Genomic DNA, 17,497 nt, shown 5'->3' on the forward strand with positions numbered 1-17,497 from the left:
TTATGTGATTAAATGTGTTAAGTCATTGAACCCTAACTGCTATGTGTTATGTGTTGGTTGTTTTGATCCAAACGTGTTTTGGATATTTATTGAGCGTTCTATCGTCAGTTATATATATTATATCAAAACCTGTACAGCTCAAAACTATGTTTTAAAAGCCCGTATTTCAAACAAAATCATTGGCCCTATTTTGCCAAAAATGCCCTATACCGTATCGCTATTCTGAACCCTTAGACGTTTTACAAATTGACCTTTTTCGCGAAAAACGACTTTTTCCGGACCCCTTCGGGTACCAAAAACCCCACAAAAATCACATTTTTATTTTTATATGATTATGAAATTATCATATATCATTTTTCTTTGTATTTGTGTATTTTTCACAATTTTTGGGAATTTTTAGTATTTATTTTGTATTTATTGGATATTTAAAAATTCATTATTAATACCCAAAAATTATAAAAATTGGGGCCAAATATTTTTATTAGGAGTGTAATTAGACCCTTAATTTTACTTAGGGGTATTATTTTCATAAATATAAATACCTGAATTATTATTAATTAAATCAGTTAATTATACTTAAAAATCAGAAAATAAAAAGAAAATCAGAAAAGGGAATTAGGGTTAGGGTTTTGTGAAGAACAGCAGCAGAATCAATCGGACTTTTGAAGGTGATTCCGGTGACAGAAATTGAAGTGTGAGTAACCGATTTGAAGCCCAAAGTCTGTTCTATCAGATTATCACGTCAAAATCATCAACCGAGGTATTAATTTGTGTTTCGTAATTTCGGATTAATTTCTCGAATTCGGGTTTGAAGTTCTGGTAATTGTTTGATGATTATGTTAGTATAGATGTTTAGATCGTCGATTTTGGAGTCGATTGACACCGGTTTTGTCGAGTTTGGCTTCGGGTTTTGTCTCGCCGGAAAAGCGGCGCCGCCGCCGCTGTTATCGGTGGTTTAGGCGGCGGGGACGGATAAAACGAAGGAGGAACACGACAGGGGAGGCCTGGGAACGAAAGGGAACGAAGCAGCAGAAGAAACGAGGCCGATTGATTGCCGTTTTTGCTTCGTCGGAAGTTTCCGCCGGGCCGGAATCTGGGCAACGGCCGGCTGTTCTTCCCGACCCGATTGGGTTGGGGACGACCCGGTTTCTAACCCGGTTTCGACCCGGGTTTAATCCTAATAACCCAAACCCTGTTGATGTTTTTGTGTTTTTAGTTAATTAATTAATTATTTATATTTTAGTATATTAAAATCAGTTTTTAGTAATTCTAAAAAGTAAATAAAAATTAGTTTTAAATTCTGAAAAATAGTATTATTAATTTCTAAATTATTTTATTAATTTATAAATTCTAATTTAATTATTTAATTATTTAATTATTTATCTAATTATTTATTAGTTATCTAATTAATTAATAATTAGGTAATTAATTAATAATTAGGTAATTAATTAATAAATAAGGATTAAACTGATTAATAATTTGATAATTAGTTAATATTACGAGTAGTGATTCGATAATGAGAATTATTATTCGAGCGTTAGTTATTCGAATAATATTACAGTAATTGTTCGTATCATATAATTAAATACTGATAATTAATTGATTAACGAATCGTTTAAATTCCAATAATAATATATTAGTTCGGTAATATTCGAGAATAGTGTGTAGCTCGTATTTATACGAGTGATTAATCGTTGAGTTGGTTTATAATTTGAGTAATTCGTAGTTATTCGATAAATAGCGTATCGGTTAATTAAGTTGATTGATTATTTGTAAATAATCGATCTAATCAAATAAATAACGATGAGTTGTAAATATTTGTAATAAATTGTGATTAATCCTAATAATTAGGGATTAATTATTTTAAATTAGTAAATAATTATCTATTAATTATTTATTAGTTATTTATTTATTAAGTGATTAATTATTTCAATAATTAATCACATAATTTTCAATAAATCGTAACTTCTTCGTTTTAACTCCAAAAATTATAAAAAAATTATTTTTGACTTTGATTTTTATTAAATAATTATTTAAAAATTATTTTAGGATTTAAAAGGTTGTAATAATTATCTATATTGAATAATAAATTGAATTATCAGTGTTTAATTCATAACAATTCAACCGTTAGTCCGATTTAAGTGAAACGAAGACCCCTAGACTCAGAAAAATGAGACGAATCCAATAAAAATAGTTGTAAGTTATAATTTATTCTGAAAAAGAGTGGTTTGGTGATAACTGATAGTTCGTAGGTCCTAGTAGGGATATAATTGAGCCGAATAAATCCCGAAAAATTATAATAAAATCAGATAAGACTAGTAATGCAGGTATAAGCCTAGAATTGATTCTAAAATTATAAATCTAGAAATTAATTGTGTGCTTTACGTGTTACGTGTTATATGTGATTATGTGCATAAATGTGTTGTGTAAATATATGTATATATATGCGAGTCAGATAGAAACGCATGGGTAGACTGATAAGGTTGCGTGATATCAATTCAAGATACACGTATATAGTAAGTTATCTAAACACCTATATTTCCATGATTTGTTCAGTGTTAACAAGGCAGAGCAAGCTAGGGTCAGAAGGCAGTGAATTAAACCAGGTTAAGTACGCACAAGGCAAGTTTTTCCCCTATTCTAAATTCAGAATAGTGAATTATATTTCTTTTCTATCATATCAATTCTCTTTGATAATCATTGTTTATATGCACTGTTGTCCATTTATTATTACTTGTTCCAGTTTCATTTCAACTCTTGATTTACCCAATTTATTGAATTCCCTGTTCATATTTCAATTCTTTTACCCTACATATATTCTGGTATATCCTGGTGTTGGGATATATCAATAGCATACCGATTGTTCCGGATGCTCAGCCTTGGACTGGATGGTTACTATAAAGGCTGGGTTTTTCCCAAACCATTAATTAATAGGCCATAGTTGCCTGAGTACTCCTTATGTTGGTTGGGTCTATGCAGTTGGGTATAGATCCGCACTATATTCTGACTGATCAGCAGATTATAGTGCATATGTTGGTTCTTGTTTCCAGTCTTGTTCATTTGGCACTCGCCATCATTGGCAAATTATTATCATATACAGATACAGATGGTTGTTCAAACCAGCAGCTTATTGGTTCATTTATTTCTCTCTCTTTATAATATATATATATATCGTTGCAGGCTTGTTGAGCAATTTTGGCTCATTTCTTTTATTGTCACTCCTATTGTTTTACAGTTAAGGTAGAGAATGAAACCCATCAGGACCCGCATAGTCAAGAAGCGAGTCAAGCAGCGGGACCCTCTTATACCAAGAGTGTTCCTTCCTATTCCCGAAGAGAGCTTTGAATTGCCAGATCAGGTGTAGCAGGATAAGTAGTAATATTGGGTTGAATAAAAGTTTTGTGTAGTTTGAATAAAAGATTGCGTAGTGAAACTGTAGATAGAATAAAGTTTTGTAATAAAGAGAGTTTTTGAGACAGGTTTTATTTAGTTGGGTTTGTAATAAAGTGTAGTGCATGATTCTTGTTTCCAAACTCAACCCTTAAAAGATCCTGAGTAGTGATAGTTCGGGGTAATTATTATATTAATATTCCGCTTGTGCAGGTATAGTTGGTAATTGTTGTTAATAATGCCCCAAATCTATACCCCGGATTTGGAGGGTGTTATATCAACGGTTGAGTAAAAGAATCAACAGCTGTGACTCACTTATAGTAACTGACGTGACACTTCAACGGATAAGGGAAATAGTTATCCGTTGATGAACAACGCCATTTTATCCGTTGAAGGATAAAATTACCAGAAATGTATTTGTCTTTCAACGGATAATGAATATCCGTTGATAGAACAATTTTTGCTTTCAACGGATAGAGAATATTCGTTGATAGGATAAGTCTTAATTAAAGCCAACTTTGTTCTTGCAGCAAATTTCATTTCAGGCTTCAAGACAGATTATATAGATGACATAGATTATGAATAATTAAGCATACCTAACTCACTTACTAATCTTGCGAATGTTGATTCATCAAGTGGCTTGGTAAATATGTCTGCAATCTACTTTTCACTTGGAACAAAATGAAGTTCCACTGTACCTTTCATCACATGTTCCCTAATGAAGTGGTACTTGATATCAATGTGCTTGGTTCTTGAGTGCTGCACTGGATTTTCAGTAATGGCAATGGCACTTGTGTTGTCACAGAATATTGGAATTTTGTCAACAGTCAGACCATAGTCAAATAGTTGATTCCTCATCCATAGTATCTGTGCACAGCAACTACCAGCAGCAATGTACTCAGCTTCAGCTGTTGATGTGGAAACAAAATTCTGCTTCTTGCTGAACCATGATACAAGCTTGTTCCCTAGAAATTGACAGGTGCCTGTTGTGCTTTTCCTGTCTATTTTGCAACCTGCATAATCTGCATCTGAGTAGCCAATTAGATCAAAACCAGACTCTCTAGGGTACCAAATTCCTAGATTTGGAGTCCCCTTGAGATATCTGAAAATTCTTTTAATAGCCACTAAGTGAGATTCTTTAGGGTCAACTTGAAATCTAGCACATAGACATGTAGAAAACATTATATCAGGTCTACTAGCAGTTAAATATAAAATTGAGCCAACCATGCCTCTATAACTTGTAATATCCACAGACTTTTCAGCCTTGTTTAATTCAAGCTTAGTGGCAGTGGCCATGGGAGTTTTTGCAGGTGAACAATCCATTAAGTCAAACTTCTTTAAAAGATCATAAATATATTTAGTTTGACTAATGAAAATTCCACCACTAACTTGTTTAACTTGTAAACCAAGAAAGTAAGTTAGCTCTCCCATCATGCTCATTTCATATTTACTTTGCATTAATTTAGCAAACTTTTTACAAAGCTTATCATCTGTAGATCTAAATATAATATCATCTACACAAATTTGTACAAGTATCTTAGAGCCATTAACATTTCTAAAGAAGAGAGTTTTGTCAACAGTACCTCTTGTGAAATGATTATCTAGAAGGAACTTTGACAAAGTCTCATACCAGGCTCTAGGTGCTTGCTTTAGTCCATAGAGTGCTTTCAACAGATAATACACATGGTCTGGAAAATTTTGATCTTCAAAACTTGGAGGTTGGCTTACATAAACTTCTTCCTCCAATTCCCCATTTAGAAATGCACTCTTGACATCCATCTGATAGACTTTGAAATTGGCATTAGCTGCATAGGCTAGAAAGATTCTGATGGCTTCAAGTCTGGCAACTGGAGCAAATGTTTCATCAAAATCTATTCCCTCTTGTTGAGAATAGCCTTTAGCAACCAATCTGGCTTTATTCCTTATGACAATGCCATTTTCATCCATCTTGTTTCTGAATACCCATTTTGTGTCAATAGAACTCTTGTTCTTTGGCTTGGGTACCAGCTTCCATACTTTGTTCCTCTCAAATTGGTTTAGCTCCTCTTGCATTGCTAAAATCCAATCTGGATCCAATAGAGCTTCTTCCACTCTCTTAGGTTCCTCCTGTGATAGAAAGCTACTATACAGACATTCATCTTGAGTAGCCCTTCTAGTTTGTACTTTTGATGTAGCATCACCAATGATCAGTTCAAAAGGGTGATTCTTGGTCCATTTCCTTTGAGGTGGTAGATTAGCCCTAGATAAAGTTGCCTCAGTATTGTCATGATGTGAGATAGAATGTCGATTTGTTGAAACTCCCCCTGAGTTGCTGATCCTTTGAAAGGAATTGGGAGCTCTATCAACTGATGAAGTGAATTGATTATCCGTTGACAGACTGCGATCAACGGATGCTTCATTATGAACTTCAACGGATGATGCACTTTGTCTTTCAACGGATGCTGCATTGCTTCTTTCAACGGAAGCTGAATTATGACTTTCAACGGATGCAACATTCTGTGCATTATCCAAAGGCAGATTTTGAATTCTTCTTGAGATTCCTTCTTCATCATTCTCACTTTCACTATCATCACAGTATATTTCAATGTTGTCAAATTTGAGTCCTTCATGATGTCCCTCATCTGTTAGTCCATCAATCTTTTTATCATCAAACACAACATGTACAGATTCCATGACAATGTTGGTTCTTAGATTGTAGACCCTATATGATTTTCCAGCAGAATAACCAACAAATATTCCTTCATCAGCCTTTGCATCAAACTTCCCTTTGTGATCAGATTGATTCCTTAAGATGTAGCATTTGCAACCAAAGACATGTAGAAAGTTTAAAGTTGGTTTTCTTCTCTTGAATAATTGATAGGGAGTCATGCATTTTGCCTGATTGATTAGAGAAATATTCTGAGTGTAACATGCACAGTTAACAGCCTCAGCCCAAAAATAAGTTGGGAGTTTTGACTCTTCAAGCATTATCCTTGCAGCTTCAATTAGTGACCTGTTCTTCCTTTCCACCACACCATTTTGTTGTGGAGTTCTTGGAGCTGAGAACTCATGCATGATCCCACTTTCTTCACAGAACAACTTCATGGTTGAATTCTTGAACTCAGTTCCATTGTCACTCCTAATATTCCTTACTTTGAAATCAGGATGATTGTTGACTTGCTTGATATGACTGATGACGATTTCACTAGCTTCATCCTTTGATTCAAGAAAATAAACCCATGAAAACTTTGAGAAATCATCTACAATCACTAGGCAGTATCTTTTCCTTGAAATTGACAATACATTGACTGGTCCAAAAAGATCCATGTGTAGAAGTTGTAGTGGTTCATCAATTGCAGATTCAAGCTTCTTACTGAATGATACTTTCTTTTGCTTTCCTTTCTGACAAGCATCACACAGCCCATCCCTTGTGAATTCCACTAGAGGCATTCCTCTAACTAAGTCCTTTTTGACTAGATCATTCATTGTCTTGAAATTCAAATGGGACAGCTTCTTGTGCCATAGCCAACTTTCAACTGGACTTGCTTTGCTGAGAAGACAAGTTACGGATTCTGCATCTGTAGAGTTGAAATCAGCTAAGTACACATTCCCTTTTCTAACTCCAGTTAGAACCACTTTATTGTCCTTTTTACTTGTGACAATACAGGCTTCAGAATTGAAGGAAACAGTATTCCCTCTGTCACATAGTTGACTGATGCTCAATAAATTGTGTTTGAGACCATCAACCAATGCAACTTCATCAATGATTACATTTTCTTTTGAAATCAAGCCATATCCCATAGTGAATCCTTTGCTGTCATCTCCAAAGGTTATGCTAGGGCCAGCTCTTTCCTTAAACTCTGTGAGCAGGGTGAAATCTCCTGTCATGTGTCTTGAACAACCACTGTCCAAGTACCATAGATTTCTTCTTTGTCCCTGCACACAACAAAATCAATCAAGTTGATTTTGGTACCCAAGTTTCCTTGGGTCCAGCCTTGTTAGTCTTTTTCCTAGACTTCATTCCTCCTGCATCTTTTGACTTAGGTAAGTTTGGGTCACCCTTGGTCTCAGATGTGGTTGGTTGAAGTGTAGGGTTAGTCACAGAATCATTTAACACATTTGTTTGAATTTGATAAGGCATAGGTTGTGCAAACATGTTATTCCACATAGGCATATTGTATGGCATTTGAGGCATACTAAATGCAGTAAAATAAGGATTGTTAATATATGGCATGTTTGCAAAATGTGCATGGGGATTCTGGTGAGACATAACAGGCATAACATGCAGAGGTGACATAGACATTTTAGGCATGGAGGGATTTGAAGGCATGGTAGCATTTTTAACAGATTTGCAATTATCAGATAGGTGATTAACACTTTTACAATGCACACAGCTTTTTCTAGGAGCATACCTATCAGGTGTGTAATTGTTATGTTTATTAATCACTACCTTCCCATTTCTTTTAGATTTTCTTTTAGTTTCCTTCTTATCCTCAACCAACTTAAGCCTATCTTTTAGCTGATCTAAAGTCATGTGTCCTATATTCACCTTACTGACATCTCTGGATGTGCTAGCTCCTTCTTTGACAAAGTTCTTGAGAGTTGAATCATTCTTTTTATTGAGATTTTTATTTTTAAAAGAACTTGCCTGTTTTAATTGATGAGCCTTCAACGGATGCTCCTTTTCTTCCTTCAACGGATAACTTTCATCATCCGTTGATTCCACATCCGTTGACAATCCATCAATTAATTATAACTCCTTTTTGTTTTTCTTCCAGGAATCCTCACAGAATGATTCAATTCCCTGAACCTTTGCAATCTGAACACTAACATCCCTAGATGTTTTCCAGGCCTTGATTACCTCTTGCTCACTTTCTAACTGTGTAGAAAGAATTTCTACTTTCTTAACAGCTTCTGCTAGTTCACTCTCAACAGTCAAGCATTTAAGTTTCATCTTTTCAATCTCAATTACCTGATCCTCTAACACAGCATTCCTATCACTTAAAAACACATTATTCTCCTTGATCCTAGTGTTTTCTTTAGCTAGTGATTTAAGGGAAACACGCAAATGATATAATTCATTGGTCATATCATTTATGGCTTCATTGCATTCATGTTTAGAAAGCTGAGAGAGATCAGTAGTAATTACCTGGTTGCTTGATGAACTAGTTTCATTTTCATCAGAATTAGCCATCAGGGCTAGGTTGACATATTCCACATCATCATCTTCATTTACCCCATCTGCTGCCCAATCATCTTGAGTGAGAAAAGCTCTTTCCTTTTGTTTGAGCAAATCAAAATACTTCTTTTTGTAATCAACTTGCTCAAATTTCTTTTTCTCAGAATTTGGCTTCCTACACTCACTTGCAAAGTGTCCACTAATGCCACAGTTGTAACATTTGAACTTTGATTTGTCCACCATGTTTTTGTTTGGCTTAGTGAACTTTGTGTTTTTCCTGAACTTCATTTTTTCAAACCTCCTGGACAGAAAGGCCAAATGTTCTTCAATATCATCAGATTCATCCTGACTGGAATTGTCTTCATCCTCAACAACTTGCTCTTTACCCTTGCTTGATTCTGATTTGCTTGTACCAATTTTGAGACTTGGCATTGTCTTCTCCTCATTCCTGGCTTCCATCTTCTCACTGTCAGCTACAAGAGCAACTGTTCCTCCTTTTCTCTTTCCCTTTTCCAACAGCTCATCCTGCTCCATTTCAAGTTCATAAGTCTTCATAATTCCATATAATCTTTCAAGTGTGAAGTTCTTATAATCTTGAGAATTTCTCAAAGAGACAGTAATGGGCTTCCACTCCTTTGGCAGAGACCTAAGAAATTTTAAGTTGGAATCCTTGACTTGGTACACTCTACCATACAGCTTCAATCCATTCAACAGTTTCTGAAACCTATTGAAGGTATCATTTAGTGATTCACCTTCTTCAAAGTGAAAATATTCATACTGTTGAATAAGAAGCTGCATCTTGTTTTCTCTGACCTGCTCAGTACCTTCACAGATGATTTGTACAGTATCCCAAACTTCCTTTGCAGTTTGGCTATTGATGACATTTTCAAACATATCTTGATCTAATCCATTAAACAAAATGTTCATGGCTCTCTTATCCTTGCGGATTTCTTCCATGTCTTCAATAGTCCATTCTGCTTTTGGCTTGGGAATGGACTGTCCAACAGCAACTGTTGCAGTAGCAGCCGTGGCTACTTTGTGAGGGATGTGAGGACCATTTTCAATACAGTTGATGTAGCTTTCATCTTGAGAAAGAAGATGTAAATGCATCTTCACTTTCCAGTGATGATAATTATCTTTTTCCAGGACTGGGATCTTTACACCAATATCCTTCCTATTCATGATGTTAGCAGGAGGATTCTTCTGTGCACTCATGATGTTAGCAGAATAGATCTTTAAATTCTTTGTATGTTAAGAGCTCGCTTTGATACCAATTGTTATTCCCAGTGGACTAACAATGAGATTTACAGAAGGGGGGTTGAATGTAAATCTCAAAACTTTTTCAAGTTTTGAGCAGTTTCTAAGGCTAAGTGTTTGAGTGATCAAATGTGTGTGAATTGCTTGAAGCTGATGCAGACAGATATATATTCAAACACAAATGTAATGAACACAAAGAACTTTAAAAAAACTTTTCTGGTGGATTTGTTGTTCCACCAGAGATGTGTTATTTCAGAAAATCTGTGATTCAAAGAATTAAATCACAACTGCTTCCTAGTACAAACTAGATGATTTTCTCTTTTGATATTTCTAAACAGCTCAAGGAAAATTCATATCTAATTACTAGCTGCTACTTGGTTTATATATCACCAAGTTTACAAGTGAAGACAAACTGTAAAATACAATTGAAAAGATTCTTCACATGTTTCTTCTTCATTTCTCTATCAAATGCAATCTAGAATAATCTGTAAATCTTTGAATACTTCCTTGTTTGCATCAGAATGGAAATGCTGCATTTTCTTGATTCCTCCTAGAGGCTTCCACATTCCAGTATGTCTCTGTCAATCCATGTGCCTCTGTCAGCTTATGAATTGTCACTATCAACTGCTAATGAACTAAGCATCCGTTGAAGCTTTCATCCATTGATGCCTTATCCGTTGAGGCTTTATCCGTTGAAGCTTTATCCGTTGATGCATTATCAGTTGAAGTCTTTATCCGTTGAAGCACTTATCCATTGATGGATATTATCCATTGAAGCATTTATCCGTTGATGGATATTATCCATTGAAGCATTGTTTCTTATCCGTTGAAGGTCTTCAATATCCGTTGACACTTCTTCACTTATACAAAATTACAAGGCATGAAATATTTATAATTAGCCCTCCTATTTGTACATCCATTTGTAGTCAACATGACTGATTATTTCCTAACAACATCTAAGAATTACAGCTTGATACCAGAGAGTGAAATGTGCTACAATACTAAACTTATTGCTAAGTAAAGCTACTCCTTCAATGGATAGCCAAGATAGTCTTATCCGTTGAGGCTACAAACACTAGATTTCTACTTAAGTGTTTTGCTTAACTTATCATCAAACTAATACACATATTCCTAACAACATAATTATGTATAATTACAAATATATTTTTAGAAAATTTTGGCAGCAACTTCTTTATTTATAAGATTACCCGTCGATTATAGTCGACGTCAACAATTCTCAACCATCCACAATATTATTCTGTACAACCCAACACCAATAAAAATTAATTATTCAAATCCAAAATTATTTTACATAAATAATTAACAAAATATTGATTTCTCAATTTTATAAAGTCCTAAAAATAATTATTGAAATTATAAAATTGTAAAACCAATTTTAAAGACAACCCAAATATTTATGGAATTAATATTTATCATAAAATCACTTTTACAAGCGAAATAAAATCATATAACTCGCAAATAAATCACATAATTCCAATTCTACATATTAACAAGTCATAAATAATTAAATAACAATCAGTAATCGCTGCCAAAATCAATACACACCTTTTATTTATTTACTTAAACTTTTATTACACTTCCAAGTATAAAATAAAAATAAAAATAAACAAATCGTTATATTCCTTCCCCCTTAAAAAGATTCTGTCCCCAGAATCTGACTCATCTAAACAAATGAGGATATTTATCAAGCATGTCTGACTCTAATTCCCAAGTAGACTCTTCTACTCGAGGATTTCTCCATAAAACTTTTACTATTGGAATTGATTTATTCCTAAGGACTCGTTCCTTACGGTCTAGGATCTGAACCGGTTGTTCTACATAGGACAAATCTGGTTGAAGCTCAATCGGTTCATATTCTATAATTTGATTCGAATTAGGGACATAAGGCTTCAACATAGATACATGGAACACATTATGAATGTGCTGCCACTACGGTGGTAACGCTATCTCATAAGCGACATTTCTCACTCTCTTCAAAACCTCAAAGGGTCCTATAAATCTAGGGCTAAGTTTACCCTTCTTGACACCTTTTGATCTTTTCCATCAATGCTGGCTGGAAAGTAACTTCATATAGCTGCTCCTGACTTTCATTAGGTACTCGAACTTCAATTTCCATTCTTTCTAAGTCTTGTGCCAACTCTTCCGCAATCTTAATCATATTCAGCCTTTCCTTTCTACTCAAGGCATCAGCCACTACATTGGCTTTACCTGGGTGATAATTAATTGAACAATCATAGTCCTTAATCAACTCCAACCACCTTCTCTGTCTCATGTTCAGATCTTTCTGCGTGAATATGTACTTCAGGCTCTTATGATCGGTGTAAATATCGCATTTCTCGCCATACAAGTAGTGATGCCATAACTTTAAAGCAAATACTATAGCCGCCAATTCAAGGTCATGGACTGGATATTTTTGTTCGTGAGGCTTTAATTGTCTGGAGGCATACGCAATCACTTTGTCATGCTGCATTAACACACATCCCAATCCTTTCAGAGAAGCATCACTATAAATTACAAAGTTTCCCGTCTCATCTGGCAATGCTAACACTGGAGCCGTCACTAATCTTCGCTTTAACTCCTGGAAACTCTCTTCGCACTTTTCCGTCCAAACAAACTTCTCATTCTTCCTGGTCAACTTAGTTAGTGGGGATGCAATCTTTGAGAAATGTTTCACAAACCTTCGGTAATATCCTGCTAATCCAAGAAAACTTCTTATTTCCGTGGATGTCTTCGGTTGCTCCCATTTTGATACGGCTTCAATCTTTACCGGGTCTACTTTGATACCTTCCTTACTCACCACATGTCCAAGAAACTGTACCTCCGTCAGCCAAAACTCACACTTAGAAAACTTAGCATACAATTGCTTTTCTCTTAACTTTTGAAGGGCAATCTGCAGATGCACCGCGTGATCTTCTGGATTCTTCGAATATATGAGGATGTCATCAATAAATACAATAATAAACTTATCCAGATACTCCTTGTATACCATATTCATCAAATCCATGAAAGCTGTTGGCACATTCGTCAATCCAAACGACATTACTAGAAACTCGTAATGGCCATACCTTGTTCGAAATGCAGTCTTGGGGATATCCTCGGGCTTTATCTTCAATTGGTGGTAGCCGGACCTTAAATCAATCTTTGAAAAGTAACATGCTCCCTTAAGCTGGTCAAACAAATCATCGATCCGCGGTAAAGGATATTTATTCTTTATCATCAACTTATTCAGCTCTCTGTAATCAATACACAATCTCATACTTCCATCCTTTTTCTTCACAAATAACACTGGAGCACCCCACGGAGAAACACTGGGTCGAATAACTCCTTTATCCAATAACTCCTGAAGTTGCTTAGCCAATTCTTTCATTTCAATCGGGGCCATTCTGTATGGAGCCTTAGAAACTGGTTCAGCTCCAGGTATCAAATCAATGGAAAACTCTATCTCACGATCAGGTGGCAATCCTGTTAATTCTTCTGGAAAAACATCAGGGAATTCTCTTACTATAGGGATGTCCTCCAAAATAGGGGTCTCTTTCTTCGTATCCACTACATGAGCCAAGTACGCTTCACATCCTTGGCTCAGCAATTTTCTTGCTTGCATCACTGAGAGAAACTTCCTATCTTGCCTCTGCCCTTGGTAACTGATCCTTTTATTAGTTGAGGTGTACAGAATAACTCTCTTTTTCTTACAATCAATATTTTCCATATATCGAGACAACCAATCCATTCCTAGAATAACATCAAAGTCTCCCAACTCGAAGGGTATTAAGTCAACAGGGAACATATACCCCGAAATCTCTAAGGAACAACTAGGACAAAATTTTTTTACAAGTAATTTATCTTTATTAGCCACTTCTATAGTTAAGAGTTCATCTAAATCTTCTAGCATTAATTGCATTTTACTCACACAATTCACGGATATAAAAGATTTGGACGCTCCCGAATCAAAGAAAATGTTAACAGGTACGGAATTTAGAGTAAGCATACTTGCAACCACATCAGAATCATGAACTGGAGACTTCTGGGTCATCTTAAAAGTCCTAGCTCTCACAGTACTGGTTGCTGGTCCTTGAGACACACTCCTTCCCGCATTACCTTGAGTCACTGACTTGCAATTCCTAGCTATGTGTCCCACTTTGCCGTAACTAAAACAAGTAACTCCTTGAATCTCAGACTTACACTCCGTGGAATAGTGACCTTTCTGTCCACACTTAAAATAATTAACATTCTCTCGACACTGACCACTGTGCTTTTTCCCACACGTCTTACAATCAACTACTGGCTTACTCATCCTCGTCGGGGCAGAGTTAACTGATGTTGTACCGGGCTTAACTTGGGGAAATTTCTGCCCTTTAAACTTTTTATTCTTATTCCTACCAAACCAACGCTGAAACCTTCGACTTGGCATTCCTGATTCTGACTTTGCAGGTCCACTTTCAAATTTCCTTTTCTTTTCACCCTGCTCCTTTGAAGCTAACTTCTGATCACTCTCTATTACCAGGGCAACCTGAACTACCGAAGTATATGTCTTGAGTTGTAAGGCTACAACTCCACTTCTTATTTCTGGCTTCAACCCTTGTTGAAACCGCTTCGCTCGTTGGGCTTCGGAACTCACATATTCCGGTGCTATACGGGCCAACTCCGTAAACTTCGCTTCATATTCCGTAACACTCCTATTTTTTTGTTTCAACTCCAAAAATTCCATCTCCATTTGACTTTGGAGACAGGCTGGAAAGTATTTTTCCAAAAACAATTCTGTGAATCTGGCCTAGGGAACTGGACCTTCTCCTTCTAGGGCTCGCGTAGATTCCCACCAATAATTCGAATCATTCCTCAGAAAATAACTAGCATAATCAGTCTTTAAATCCTCACTCACCTTAGTGAGCGCAAACTCCTTTTCCATTTCCTTTAACCATATCCTGGCAGCAACATGATCTACCTCTCCTTTAAACTCTGGGGGCTTCACTGCTTGAAAAGACTTAAAACTAACACCTTGATTTGCCCCTCTCATCTCATGCTGCTGTTGGATTTGTAGTTGCTGCTGTTGGATTTGTTGTTGTTGTTGCTGTATGAGCTGTTGTTGTTGTTGTTGTTGTTGTTGTTGTTGCTGTTGCAATTGTTGCTGCTGTTGCTGGAATTGTTGTTGCTGTTGGGCCAGCTGTACAGTCTGCTGACGCAACAAGTTCATCAAATCACTCATGGAAGGATCCCCAGCAGATCCGTTATTGGGCTGAGAATTTCTCTTTGGTGGCATCTCCTGAAACATAATAGTCATATATAAGAAAATGGATTGCTCCAGCAGTTTATATTTATGCATCAGGAGAGCGTTGCCACTAAGACAATATTCTCATCCCCCATTATAATTGGATCCATCCTGAGTGAATGATTATAATCTAAAAATGCCAGCAACAGAATCAACAATGACAATAACAACAATAATAGCAACACACAATATGTAAAACTGAATAATAATATAAAGCAGCTGAAATACAATAACCAACAGAATCCAACCAGTACAACTGAAAATCCAAATACAAAGAACCACCCGAATACATGCCAAAATTGGTTGTCATAACAGCCGCGCCTACTACAAACTATCACAACATAATGTACATATACAAAGAAAACCATCACAGAACTCCTAGAAGTCAACTCTGAGCTCTGCATCCCTCTACTGCAACTCTATCTAGTCTCTACCACTGCCACCAATGGAACCTAGCTCAAACACTAGCCAGTTCACTTGATCCTGATACTGTAGAGCTCTGAACTCTGAACTAATGAAATGGTCAACAGACCTAGCCCTCTCTACAGCCATCTGGGTCAATGCTCTCACACGGGCTCGCACCTCAGGGGAAGGGGCAGAAATACCCTGAAATGGTGTAATAGGTACCTGGTCCAACTGGGCAGCAAACTCTGGACTCTGCTATCTGATAAAGGAAATATTCACCGCCCTATGCACATGATAAGGGATCGGTGAAGAAATACCACTAGGGGCCACAGGAGGTGCCGGAGGTCTCATCATGGAAGAACTGGGACCGCAGCCGGGAGGGAAATCCCTGACAGCAGACACAGACCTACGTACCCAATGGGGACGAGGACCAGATCCAGGGATGTCTCGAGGCACAAAAGAAGGAACTGGGGGAGGAGGCATAGGGGTCTCCTCGGCAACAGCATCAAGGGGTTTCTCCGAATCTGAGCTATCCGAATCAGAAGCCCGAGATGGAGAACTCGAAATCGCAATAGGCCACTGCCAACATAATAAATATACATGCAAGACACAACCAGGTCAAGCCAATTCTATCAAAACATTTAATAGATGCCAGGGTAACGCCGTCGGAACCCTCGACTGACTCTAAAGGTCTGTTCCTCTATATGAGTTGCTGACTCACACTTAAAGACTCACATTATCACCTACTTGACATAATCCCTAACCTGAATCAGGGACTTGAACCTGTAGCTCTGATACCAACTGTGACGGCCTCAACCCCGGGGTCAGGACTTGACGTCACTAAAAACAATTACTCAAAAATATAAACAACATAATTATTATTAGAATATATTAACTTGACCCCAAACCAAGATCCAATCCAGGTTCAAGTATAATTCAGATTCTTATTATTACAAACTCTTTATTCACTATCTACGACACACTAACTTTATTTAGCAACTCCTCAGATCTCATGGCCTGATACAAACTACCTCAGAGGAGCCGGGTCCAGAAGGGGTGGGAACATGGGTCGGTCTGACTGATCTTCTAGGCATCTGCGAAATGTACATAACAGTTTGCAAGGGTGAGCATAATCGCTCAGCCGTACCAAATATGAATAACAGATTAAAACAGTAATGTAACAATAATGGGAACAGAGCTGTAATCATGATATCAACATTTCATAATGATAATCAAAGTAACTGGATATCACTAATTAGCATGCTTTGTGAAAACAACATTATAGTGTGTTGCATAATACCAGAGTCCAATTTTAGCATGCTAACCATTTTATAAAACCACTGTATCAATCAATCATGCTTTCATATAATTCACAAATCTCAATCAGATACATAGCGGATATGTGAAGATAGTTGATCAGGCTATCAACACCATATGGCTCTAACTGCCATCCCATTTACCTATTCCGGAACTCAGAGACTAGCTAGGTCTCTGACCTGCTGGACTAATCGGTTTTATAATGCGCGCAACCGAATTAGCCTCTTACGCCACCTCAATAGGCCTACTTTGGCCCCAATGTATCCCATATCTGACCGTTTTATCCAGTTTTCAAAAACACTTGTACCTATCTCATTTTCAAAATCATTTATTTAGCCAGCACACATATAAAATCCGTTTCGCAAATTATTCCATTTGAGACAGGTACCTTTCGAAGTTACTTTTCCCCAAAACAATTTGAAAACAATGATTTTATAACTACAGGGGATATGTAACTTAAAACATTTCTGTTCCATCACGAGAATAAAACATTTTGCTATTCATATACACTGAACCATAAAAGAATGGTCAGGGGTACTTGCCTTGCAACGCTTTACAAACCCTAATAGCTTTCACGCTGACTTTGATCCTGGATCAACTCGACTGGGATCTACAATTACAGAATACCCTAATTAGTTATACCGACATGCTTGATATCCTCAAATCCTAATAACCCAAATCCGACA

This window comes from Apium graveolens, chromosome 8, assembly GCF_009905375.1.
Source record: "Apium graveolens cultivar Ventura chromosome 8, ASM990537v1, whole genome shotgun sequence".
Taxonomy (NCBI): domain Eukaryota; kingdom Viridiplantae; phylum Streptophyta; class Magnoliopsida; order Apiales; family Apiaceae; genus Apium; species Apium graveolens.